The sequence below is a fragment of the Anomaloglossus baeobatrachus genome, chromosome 1 (genome assembly GCF_048569485.1).
Source record: "Anomaloglossus baeobatrachus isolate aAnoBae1 chromosome 1, aAnoBae1.hap1, whole genome shotgun sequence".
NCBI lineage: Eukaryota > Metazoa > Chordata > Amphibia > Anura > Aromobatidae > Anomaloglossus > Anomaloglossus baeobatrachus.
In genome coordinates, this window is record NC_134353.1 from 51,531,557 (window position 1) to 51,544,849 (window position 13,293).

The 13,293-nt window shown below is 51.1% G+C and overlaps 1 protein-coding gene across 1 annotated transcript in view; it reads right to left on the minus strand.

The window, feature by feature from the left end:
* LOC142277461 (histamine H2 receptor-like) overlaps nucleotides 1-5,730 on the minus strand; it is a 152,145-nt gene extending 146,415 nt beyond the window's left edge. Inside the window, exon 1 of the mRNA XM_075332643.1 lies at nucleotides 5,517-5,730. The gene's annotated coding sequence lies outside the window, so the exon portion shown is untranslated. The remainder of the gene's footprint in view (nucleotides 1-5,516) is intronic.
* Nucleotides 5,731-13,293: the final 7,563 nt, after the last annotated feature.

Here is a 13,293-nt window from a genome sequence, read left to right on the forward strand (position 1 = left end):
CGTGAACTTGCAGGGCAACCACAAACGTTAGTGGCTTGTAAATATGTTGTTTACCGTTACCGTTTCTGCAGGCCGCCTCCGGAGAGGCAGGTTGGAGGGAGGGCCCTCAGCAGAGCAGGCTGGGGCCCAGCCACCAAAGGAACCGGTGGCTACCCTCCGGAGGGAAAGACAGATCCCGCTCGGGTACCGTGTGCTGGACTGTGGGTCAAGGGGTGCTGCCTGGGTTTTAGGGGCAGCATCAGGGCCAGGTTACTTGGGTGGGAGAGAGCGGAAACCGTAACCGTAAACCGTTGCAACGTTAAAAGTAAATGTGCCTCCCGTTTGGGAAGAGTTAATTAAAAATGTCTTATGTTGTTTAACCCTGTTATCCCCTTTTACAGAAAATAAAACCGGTGTAGGACGGCAGCCCGCGGACGGTCTGCGTTTTGCTAAGGGGGAATGTGTCGCCCTGGGCAAGCCAGGGGACACAGGTCACACACCACCACACCCCACATCCCAGGTAGGCACACCTAAGCTGAACCACAAATCCTTGTTGCCTTCCTCCAGAGGCTGATGATTCACACCAGGGGGTGGGCCAGGCGGTTGGCTCCGCCCACCAAGGAGATCACAGCTCTGGAGGCAGGAAGTACCAGGCAGATTAGCCCAGGCAGGGCAAGAGGGAAGTCTAGTCAGGGAGGAGGACGTAGAAGGAGTGGAGGAGTAGCCCAGACAGGGCTAAAGTAAACAACGAAGTGAAAGTGAAGAAGTAAAGGAGAAAAGCAAGAGTGGTGACAGAGAGAGAGAGAAGCCTGAAGGTCCAGCTTTGTGTAGGGCCAGAACAGCAAGATCAGCGACGGCGGTGACTGTCCGGAGGGGGACCGTTTGGAAGTTCCTGGAAGGACCCCGTTGGCTGTGTGCCCGGTGGTCTGGAGCAGTGTTCAGAAAGACAGTCAGCACCAGGGCAGGGGCCTCTCGGACCCCGGCAAGGCTAGGAGTCGCCAGATTTGCCGAATCCGTCAGTGAAGGGGACGTAGATTCCCCCAACAACCAAGTCCCGATTGAAGGCAACAGCCCAACCCGTACAACAGAGGCACCGCCACCGCCAGGGCACCAGTCTCTGAGGGCCAGCGCCTGCGGGCAAAGTGTAGTGCTCCTCCGGCCCAGCTTGAAGCCGGGGAGCGGGTTACCGGTGAAGACCCATCGCAACCAACCGTACATACAGGTGCAAGGAAAAGGGGCATCACCGTCACCTACCGGGAAAGCAAAGCAGCCGTCTGTGGGACCGTCCTACCAGCCGTTTGGTTTACCGTACAAACTGTGTCCGTGTCTCAGGCTGAGTGAGTACCACAGTGCCGCAAGGCACAGCGCTGCCCCCGCGTCCCGGCGCCCACCAGGCCCTGCACCTCCCAAGCCATCACCGGGCCCCGGGATCACCAACCCCTACCCACGGAGGGGCAACACAACACCGGGCTGCTCCACATCACCATCCCCGGGATCCCCGCATTGAGCAGCGGTGGTGCTACACCTCACCACAACCGTGGGTGGCGTCACGGACATTATCCCAACACCCCAAACAACCCCCCTTTCACTCACGGGCGAGGAGCGCCGCTCGAGAAACCCCCGGGATCCGGCCTACGGCTCGAGCCACCACTGAGCAGCCGGACCCGAGCAGAAGGGGTGAGTGCGGTGTGCTGACACCCTCCTCCCCGCCCGCGACACTTGCTACTCCCCATGGCCAGTGCTTGTTCAACGCGTCCCTATAGCTTGTCTCTTGTACTAATTGTTCAGGTCCCTCTCTGCCTGTGCTTGGTGTAACTGTCTCTGTTTGCAGATCCTGAGTACCGTTCTGAGCACACACTCCAGCCTAATCCCAGTAACCTGCACCAGCCTCCGCTCCTGGACTTCAGCCTAAAGGCTGCGTTACACGCAACGACATCCCTAACAAGATGTCGTTGGGGTCACGGAATTCGTGACGCACATCCGGCCTTGTTAGCGACGTTGTTGCCTGTGAAACACACGAACGACCATTAACGATCAAAATTACTTACCTAATCGGTGATAGTTGACGCGTCGTTCCATTCCCGATTATCGTTGCTGCTGCAGGTACGATGTTGTTCGTTGTTCCTGTGTCAGCACACATCGCTACGTGTGACACCACAGGAACGAGGAACATCACCGTACCTGCGGCCGCCCACAATGAGGAAGGAAGGAGGTGGGCGGGATGTTCGTTCCGCTCATCTCCGCCCCTCCGCTTCTATTTGGCGCCCGCTTAGTGACGCCGCAGTGACGCCGCACTAATAGCCCCCTTAGACAGGAGGCGGTTTGCTCGCCACAGCGACGTCGCTAGGCAGTGTGACGGATAGTATGACGGGTGTTAGCGATGTTGTGCGCCACGGGCAGCGATTTGCCCGTGACGCAAACCGATGGGGGCGGGTACGCTTGTTAGCGATATAGATAGCGATATCGCTGCGTGTAAAGTGCCCTTAACTCCTGTGACCTGCACCAGTCTCAGTTCTGGACTTCTGCCTGATCCCGTTAACCTGTACCTGGTCCAGATCGGATCCTCCATCCAGTGACTGTTGCTGATCCCGGCTTCCGTGCATCTAGGCCCTCTGTGATTACACCCGACCGTCCCTGTATAGGGGTTCGCTTGAGGCAGCTTCACAGGGGAGTCCGGTGCACGGTCCAGTGGGTCCATTCGCAGGACTACCCTTACAATGATCCACTTCTAGCGCGGCTGCGGGCTGCTATTGTTAGGGCACAATAAGCATGGGCCTTCCCAGCCTGATATTATCAGCCCCCAGCTGTTTGCTTTACCTAGGCTGGTTATCAAAAACAGGGAGGACTCACGCCATTTTTTTAAAATTATTTATTTATTAGGTTAAATCAGGCTAAACACCCTTTAGTGCCACATGAAAGGCACTAATGGGTGCAAGTGTGTAATATGTAGGGGGGCTGGACATTACTTTGCTTTGGTCAACTTCCTATTTGTTCTGCTTCCTGTCTTTCAACCAACTTTATTGATACCTGAAATGTTTGTGAAAATGTGTTTTTTAGGTGCGTTTACGCTGTGTAAACGCACTTACAACACATTTTGTTGTTGTAGACTGTGGATTTAATGCATCTAATGCAAGTCTATGGGGAAAATGTAGACAAAAGACTCAGCGTCTCAGTGTGGCACACAACTGCAGATAGCGCCTCCCATTATGGAGGACTCTGCTCATCCATACAGGACAGGGTTACTCAATCATTTGGACTATCGGCATGTAATACCAAGCTTCTCCAGCAGTGGCCGCTGCAGGAACCGTGTCGTCACCATTCTCCAATTAATGGGGTTCTCTGTGTTATAAGAACTTGTCCACTTTCCAGACTTAGGGGAAACTTTTTTTTTCTACTTATAGACAAGTATAAAATTCAGAGACAACTGAATATTTATAACATCCCTTATCACTTTACTTCAGGTATACAAGTCATAGATAACTGCTGTCTATTCTTCCATATTAATACATGAATATAAGTATACAATGGGCAGGTAATCAATATGTCCCTTCTGTGACTCCATAAATGCACGTATACAATAATACAAGAAAATAATGCATATGCACATTGTATATATCTGACATTGTTACACACGTGCACTAACCATGAAAAGATTGGTGGGTACCATGATTTGTATCTGATTTATTACAAAGGTGCCAGTATATAATGCTCCGTGGTCCTTTATATCATCCTCTGTGGCACTAAGCGGCTACATTTAGTCCAGGTGACTTGTTTTCCCATAGAAATTGGAGGATCCCCACATTTTGGGGGCACCAGGTCCCATGGTCTCTAATAGGCGGTTGCTGTTGTTGGTGGATAGAGGTGGACACCCACTATATTATATGGGAGGGAGGAAGGGAGTCAAGTGTCTGATCTATAAAAACGCCAATTCACCAAAATACCCCCTTAAAGAGTTAAAAAAAAGTGATTCTCCATAAAGTGAATCTCCTGTATAAAACCAGTAAGAAACAAATTACAAATTACAAGTACTGGGAGTAGAAGGAGAACGTAATGATGTTAATCTGCACTAATAAAGGGCTATCTCTCCTATACAGATGAAGCACAGCTGGAGATATCACAATGCAGAGGGGAAATAATAATAATGATGATCATCATCATCATCATCATAGAACAATTTTACTCGCCAGTTGCATTGGTATTGTTCAAAGGTTTTGGGATTGTCTTAAAATGTTGCAATAAAAAAATTATAAAAAAAAATAATAATAATAACTTCATAGATTTAATATTGCATAGTGTCTATGTATATTCTGATATACCCTGATTATTATTATTATTATTATTATTATTATTTCTACATAGACACTTTCAGGATTCAAATAATAATAATAATAATAATATATCAGAATATACCTATAGGCTCTCCAATATTAAAAATATTAAGATATGATTATTATCATTATTATCTTAATTTATTTAATATTGGAGAGCCTATAGGTATATTCTGATATATTATTATTATTATTATTAATAATAATAATAATAATAATATATCAGAATATACGTATAGGCTCTCCAATATTAAATAAATTAAGATGTGATTATTATTATTATTATCTTAATATTTTTAATATTGGAAACCTTATAGGTATATTCTGATACATTATTATTATTATTATTATTATTAATAATAATAATAATAATAATAATATAAAAATAAAATAAAAAATAACAATAATAATAATATCAAAATATACCTATAGGCTATCCAATATTAAATATATTAAGATATTATTTTTTATTATTATTATTATTATTATTATCTTAATCTATTTAATATTGGATAGCCTATAGGTATATTCTGATATATTATAATTATTAAAAATAATAACAATAGTATTAATGTACATTTTTTAGCTGTTTTATATTTTTTATTACAACAGTTTTAAGACCATCACAAAATCAATGCAACTGGCAACTAACATTGTTCTTTGATTTATTAATTGATATTATTATTGCTTATTATCATTGCTAATAATAATAATAACAATATATTATTATATGCATACACATTACCAAGCATCTAATCTATTAAGTTATCTATTATTATTATTATTATTATTATTATTAATATTAATAATAATAATAATAATAATAATAATAATAATAATAATAATAATAATAATAATAATAAATTCTACATAGACACTACCCAATATTACATGTGTTAAATTAATGATTACTATTGTTATTATTATTTTCTGCATATACATAAAGTGTCTTCATCCTGACAAAGTACCATACTACTCAGGGCTGGTGGTGGTGACCTGCACCATTATATAATATTACAGATACCCTCCATACTCTGTGCTGGGTGAACAATGATCCAGTCTGGTCCCCACAGGCTGACTGTAGCAGTATAATGGATTATGCATACATATATGTAGCAGAGCTGAGTGTGAGATGCTTTTACATAGGACTGCAGCTCCTCACTCCCAGCTCCAGGGCACATTGTTCTTGCAGAGACCTCCTGCACTTACTTGGCATGGGGTGTGCAGTGGCACCGGTGTCATCCCCTGCAGCCTCCTCAGCACTTCTCCTCAGATCCTCCATTCATAAAGCCAGGAGCAGAGAGCCCCAGTGCAGACAGGCTGGCAGGCATGGAGCTGTGCCAGCTGGAGACACTGCACTTCCAGTCCATTGATAAAATCCTGCAGAGGGGGAAGCAGCTGTGATCCCTGTGATCCTGAATGTGACAGAGGTGTCTGGTGTGAGGAGGATGCCCCCTGCAGGCTGTGGAAGCAGCTGGAGAATGTGAGGAAGAGAGGAAAGCAGCAAACTCTGTAGCAGAAGGATTAGAAGTAACAAAAAGCCCAGGAACAGAGAAGCAATACCAAACATTGCCACAAGAGGGCGCAGCTACATGTTACATAATATTACAGCAGTCTACAGTATTCTTAGAGAGCAATGCTGAGAGTGAGAGGATGGACAGGACAGAGCAATGCTGGGGGTGAGGGGATTACAGGACAGAGCAATGCTGGGAGTGAGGGGATGGACAGGACAGAGCAATGCTGGGGGTGAGGGGATTACAGGACATAGCAATGCTGGGAGTGAGGGGATGGACAGGACAGAGCAATGCTGAGAGTGAGAGGATGGACAGGACAGAGCAATGCTGGGAGTGAGGGGATTACAGGACATAGCAATGCTGAGAGTGAGAGGATGGACAGGACAGAGCAATGCTGGGGGTGAGGGGATTACAGGACAGAGCAATGCTGAGAGTGAGAGGATGGACAGGACAGAGCAATGCTGGGAGTGAGGGGATTACAGGACATAGCAATGCTGGGAGTGAGGGGATGGACAGGACAGAGCAATGCTGGGGGTGAGGGGATTACAGGACAGAGCAATGCTGGGAGTGAGGAGATGGACAGGACAGAGCAATGCTGGGGGTGAGGAGATGGACAGGACATAGCAATGCTGGGAGTGAGGGGATTACAGGACATAGCAATGGCGGGAGTGAGGGGATTACAGGACATAGCAATGGCGGGAGTGAGGGGATGGACAGGACATAGCAATGCTGGGAGTGAGGAGATGGACAGGACATAGCAATGCTGGGAGTGAGGGGATGGACAGGACATAGCAATGCTGGGAGTGAGGAGATTACAGGACATAGCAATGCTGGGAGTGAGGGGATGGACAGGACATAGCAATGCTGGGAGTGAGGAGATGGACAGGACAGAGCAATGCTGGGAGTGAGGAGATGGACAGGACATAGCAATGCTGGGAGTGAGGGGATGGACAGGACAGAGCAATGCTGGGAGTGAGGAGATGGACAGGACATAGCAATGCTGGGAGTGAGGGGATGGACAGGACATAGCAATGCTGGGAGTGAGGAGATTACAGGACATAGCAATGCTGGGAGTGAGGGGATGGACAGGACATAGCAATGCTGGGAGTGAGGAGATGGACAGGACAGAGCAATGCTGGGAGTGAGGAGATGGACAGGACAGAGCAATGCTGGGAGTGAGGGGATTACAGGACATAGCAATGCTGGGAGTGAGGAGATGGACAGGACAGAGCAATGCTGGGAGTGAGGAGATTACAGGACATAGCAATGCTGGGAGTGAGGAGATGGACAGGACATAGCAATGCTGGGAGTGAGGAGATGGACAGGACAGAGCAATGCTGGGACTGAGGGGATTACAGGACATAGCAATGCTGGGAGTGAGGGGATGGACAGGACAGAGCAATGCTGGGAGTGAGGAGATTACAGGACATAGCAATGCTGGGAGTGAGGAGATGGACAGGACATAGCAATGCTGGGAGTGAGGAGATGGACAGGACAGAGCAATGCTGGGAGTGAGGAGATGGACAGGACAGAGCAATGCTGGGAGTGAGGGGATTACAGGACATAGCAATGCTGGGAGTGAGGGGATGGACAGGACAGAGCAATGCTGGGAGTGAGGAGATGGACAGGACAGAGCAATGCTGGGAGTGAGGGGATGGACAGGACATAGCAATGCTGGGAGTGAGGAGATGGACGGGACAGAGCAATGCTGGGAGTGAGGGGATTACAGGACATAGCAATGCTGGGAGTGAGGGGATTACAGGACATAGCAATGCTGGGAGTGAGGGGATTACAGGACATATCAATGCTGGGAGTGAGGGGATTACAGGACATAGCAATGCTGGGAGTGAGGAGATGGACAGGACAGAGCAATGCTGGGAGTGAGGAGATTACAGGACATAGCAATGCTGGGAGTGAGGAGATGGACAGGACAGAGCAATGCTGGGAGTGAGGAGATTACAGGACATAGCAATGCTGGGAGTGAGGAGATGGACAGGACATAGCAATGCTGGGAGTGAGGAGATGGACAGGACAGAGCAATGCTGTGAGTGAGGAGATGGACAGGACATAGCAATGCTGGGAGTGAGGAGATGGACAGGACATAGCACTGCTGGGAGTGAGGAGATGGACAGGACAGAGCAATGCTGGGAGTGAGGGGATGGACAGGACATAGCACTGCTGGGAGTGAGGAGATGGACAGGACATAGCAATGCTGGGAGTGAGGAGATTACAGAACATAGCAATGCTGGGAGTGAGGAGATGGACAGGACAGAGCAATGCTGGGAGTGAGGAGATGGACAGGACATAGCACTGCTGGGAGTGAGGAGATGGACAGGACATAGCAATGCTGGGAGTGAGGGGATGGACAGGACAGAGCAATGCTGGGAGTGAGGGGATGGACAGGACAGAGCAATGCTGGGAGTGAGGAGATGGACAGGACATAGCAATGCTGGGAGTGAGGAGATGGACAGGACATAGCAATGCTGAGAGTGAGGAGATGGACAGGACAGAGCAATGCTGGGAGTGAGGAGATGGACAGAACATAGCACTGCTGGGAGTGAGGAGATGGACAGGACATAGCAATGCTGAGAGTGAGGAGATGGACAGGACAGAGCAATGCTGGGAGTGAGGGGATGGACAGGACATAGCACTGCTGGGAGTGAGGGGATTACAGGACATAGCAATGCTGGGAGTGAGGAGATGGACAGGACAGAGCAATGCTGGGAGTGAGGGGATGGACAGGACATAGCAATGCTGGGAGTGAGGGGATGGACAGGACATAGCAATGCTGGGAGTGAGGAGATGGACGGGACAGAGCAATGCTGGGAGTGAGGAGATGGACAGGACATAGCAATGCTGGGAGTGAGGGGATGGACAGGACATAGCAATGCTGGGAGTGAGGGGATGGACAGGACATAGCAATGCTGGGAGTGAGAGGATGGACAGGACAAAGCAATGCTGGGAGTGAGGGGATTACAAGACAAAGCAATGTTGGCAGTGAGGGGATTACAAAACATAGCAATGCTGGGAGTGAGCGGATTACAAGACATAGCAATGCTGGGAGTGAGCAGATTACAAGACATAGCAATGCTGGGAGTGAGCGGATTGCAAGACATAGCAATGCTGGGAGTGAGGGGATGGACAGGACAGAGCAATGCTGGGAGTGAGGAGATGGACAGGACAGAGCAATGCTGGAAGTGAGGAGATGGACAGGACATAGCAATGCTGGGAGTGAGGAGATGGACAGGACAGAGCAATGCTGAGAGTGAGGAGATGGACAGGACATAGCAATGCTGAGAGTGAGGAGATGGACAGGACATAGCAATGCTGGGAGTGAGGAGATGGACGGGACAGAGCAATGCTGGGAGTGAGGAGATGGACAGGACAGAGCAATGCTGGGAGTGAGGAGATGGACAGGACAGAGCAATGCTGGGAGTGAGGAGATGGACAGGACATAGCAATACTGGGAGTGAGGAGATGGACAGGACATAGCAATACTGGGAGTGAGGAGATGGACAGGACATAGCAATACTGGGAGGGAGGAGATGGACAGAACATAGCAATGCTGGGAGTGAGGAGATTGACAGGACATAGCAATGCTGGGAGTGAGGAGATGTGTCGCGGGCGGGGAGGGGACGCTGCGCTCACCACGCTCGGGTCCGGCGCTGCTGTTGCTTCGCTTGCTGTTCGGTGGTGGCTCGAGCGGTGGGCCGGATCCCGGGGACTCGAGCGGCGCTCCTCGCCCGTGAGTTAAAAGGGGAATGGTTTTGGGGATTTATTGTCCGTGACGCCACCCACGGTTGTGATGAGGTTGTGACACCACCGCTGCTCTGGACGGGGATCCCGGGAGCGATGATAGGGAGCAGCTTGGATGTTGTTTTCTCCCCTCCGTGGGAAGGGGGGTTGGTTGTCCCGGGGCCCCGGTGAGGGTTTGGGGATGACAGGCGGGTTACGGGGCCTGGTGAGGTGCAGGGTCGCGGGGGCAGCGCTGTGCCGCACGGCACGGTGGTACTCACTCAGCCAGTAATTCACACAGAGTCTCTGGTCAAACAAACGGCTGGATGGACGGGTCCCACAGGCGGCTGCGGTGTTCTCCTCCCGGTAGGTTGATGGTGACTGCCTTTCCCTGCACCTGTGTTGTGTTTACGGTTCCAATGGCTTCCCACCGGTAACCCGCTCCCCAGCTTGGATGGATGCTGAGGGAGCCCCTTTTGCCTGCAGGCTCTGGCCCTGGGAACTGTAGCCTTAGCGGTGACTGTGTTTCCCTCTACGGTGTGAGCTGTTGCCTTCAATCGTGTCTTGGCTGCTAACGGATTTGACCGGTTTTACGGCGACTCCTAGCCTGGTCGGGGTCCGTAGGCCCTGCCGGATGGTGCTGGCTTCTCTTCACTCCCCGATCTGGTACCGGCGGGCCACCGCCCGTCCCCGGTCCATACGGTTCACTCCAATCAGCCTCTCCTGCAGACGGTCACCACCATCTGCCAACCTTGCTGAGTGCCTGGGCTACACACCCGGACACGGTCAGTCTCCTCTCCTACCACTTTCCTCTCCAAAACTAAACTGAAAACCTTTCCCGCCTCCAGGACTGTGAACTCCTCGGTGGGCGGGACCAACCGCCTGGCCCACCCCCTGGTGTGGACATCAGCCCCTGGAGGAAGGCAACAAGGATTTGTGTTTGGCCTCGGTGTGCCTAGACGGGGTGTGGGGTGTGTTGGTGTAGTACCTGTGACGACCTGGCTTGTCCAGGGCGCCACAGATGGACAGGACATAGCAATGCTGGAAGTGAGGAGATGGACAGGACAGAGCAATGCTGGGAGTGAGGGAATTACAGGACATAGTAATGCTCGGAGTGAGGGGATTATAGGACATAGTAATGCTCGGAGTGAGGGGATTACAGGACATAGTAATGCTCGGAGTGAGGGGATTACAGGACATAGCAATGCTGGGAATGAGGAGATGGACAGGACATTGTATGGCTATAAAATAGGTTATTAAGGCAGAAGATTTATAGTATAGGGGGATCAAAGAGAAATTAGTAAATGTGATGCCCTGGCAAAACCAGGTAGTCACAAATAGGCCCCCGCATTACACCTTTCCCTCACTAGGAAACACACAGCCAACCATTAAACCCTAGTCACCCCCCTTAGGGACAGATAGACACACCAGGGGGCAGAACCAGGCAGTTGGAAGACGCCCACCAAGGAGTCTAGACAGCCCGGGCCGGAAAACAGTCAGTGAAAGTCTGAGTTCAGTGGAGAGTGGAGATCAGGCCTGTGTGTCAGGCCTGAAGTAAACTGACTGGTACCAGGGTAGGAGCCCTGGTGCCTTGACTAGGAGGCAGACGGTGGTCTCTGTCAGCAGGAGACGGGAAGACGGCCCGGCAGAACCGAGGTGGACCGGGACAGGGTTGTAGCCCACCGGTACCTACACTGGGGACCCGACCGGAACCCGTGCACAAAGGGGGGTACTCGGACCCTGAAGCCAGGAACCAGAACCTACTGGAATTGGATAATTAACCGATTGAGGCCAGGACTAGAGGTCCTGTCCCACCCACAGTCCCTCATAGAAGACAACAGCCACCGATTAGGGATAAGAGGTCACCGCCAAGGCCCAGAGATCCCACGGGCCAGCGTCTGCGGGCACGGCTCCTTAGGCCACATCGAGCTGTGAGCGGACTCCTATGTTTCATACAAGGAAGTCTTTTCTACTAAAAAGGTGCAGGACAAGGATAGAGACCTGCAGCCGGGTGGGGAAACCCGAACGCATCCGGCCGTGGCACCAGCCACCACCATCTTGGTTTACCAGAGACTTGCGTGTTTTACTACTGACAGTGAGTACACCAACATCCCCCCCTGCGGCCGCCATCTTCCCTGCACCAGAGTCATTGGGTTCCGGGGCCACCATCCCTGCCCATGGAGGGGTTAACATCTTGCTGCACAACATCTCCCCCGGGTGCCCCGTAACAGCAGCGGTGGTGTCCCACCTCACCACACACCGTGGGTGGCGTCACAAACCTTTAACGGCCTAGCCCGTACATCTACGTCCCCCATTCTATTCGCCGTGTCCGCAAGACCCTCGAGCCACCACCCCTGAAGGTCCGGGGGGCACATCAACACGTAAAGCCTTTTTGTTCTACTCCCCCTCCCTAGAATATAAATAAACCCGTATCAGGCAGCATTAATACCTGGCACTGTGTGTATATATGTGGATAGATGAGGTACTGTGTACTGTGGAAATATTGGTCCATAAGATGATGTGGAAGGGTTTCTATCAGCGGAACCCTTCTTATATTTCCACACATTGTATATATGTGACGCCCTGGGCAAGCCAGGGGTCACCGGTCATAACACCACACACACCCCACATCCCTGCAGGAACACCAAGGTCAGACCAGAAACCCTTGTTGCCTTCCTCCAGGGGCTGATGATCACACCAGGGGGTGGAGCCAGGCGGTTGGTCTCCACCCACCAAGGAGTACACAGTCCTGGAGGCAGGGAAACCAGGCAGATCAGCTAGGGAAGTGAAGGAGTAAACAGTGAAGTAGAAGGAGGAAAAGTAGAGAAAGAGAAAAGCGACAGCAAGAAGCCTGAAGTTGGTCCGGGTGTGTGCCCCGGACTGAGACAGCAAGGTTGACAGACGGTGGTGACCGTCTGCAGGAGAGACTGCTCGGAGGTTGCCGAAAGGACCGTGGACGGGTGGTGACCCGGCGGTACCGGAGCGGTATACAAAGAACAGTCAGCACCAGTGGCAGGGGCCTTTCGGATCCCGGCAAGGCTAGGAGTCGCCGAATTTGCCAAATCCGTCAGTAAAGGGGACCTCCGGGTCTCCCAGCAGCAAAGTCCCGAGTGAAGGCAACCGTCCAACCGTGAAGGGGAGACACCGCCACCGCCAAGGCACCAGTTTCCCAGGGCCAGCGCCTGTGGGCAAGAGTGGGGCTCCTCCGGCCCATATCCAAGTCGGGGAGCGGGTTACCGGTGGGAATCCATCGCTACCAACATTAAACTTGGGTTTAGGGAAGAGACTGTCACCGTTAACTGCAGGGAACATCAGCACCGCAGCCGTCCGAGGGAACCGTCCAACCAGCCGTTTGTTTACCGTGAACTGTGTCATCATCCTTGGGCTGAGTGAGTACCTCAGTGCCGTGCGGCACAGCGCTGCCTCTGCGTCCCTGCACCTCCACAGGCCCCATAACCCGCCTGTCCACCATCCCAACCCCATCACCGGGCACCGGGACCACCAAACCCCCTACCCACAGAGGGGCAAATCAACAACTAGCTGCTCCATACCACCACTCCCGGGATCCCCAGACAGAGCAGCGGTGGTGCCCACACAATCACTACAACCGTGGGTGGCATCACGGACTTTAATCCAATCCCCCACCAACAAATCAAAACCCCCTTTCACTCACGGGCGAGGAGCGCCGCTCGAGACCCCCAGGATCCGGCCCACAGCTCGAGCCACCACAGAGCAGC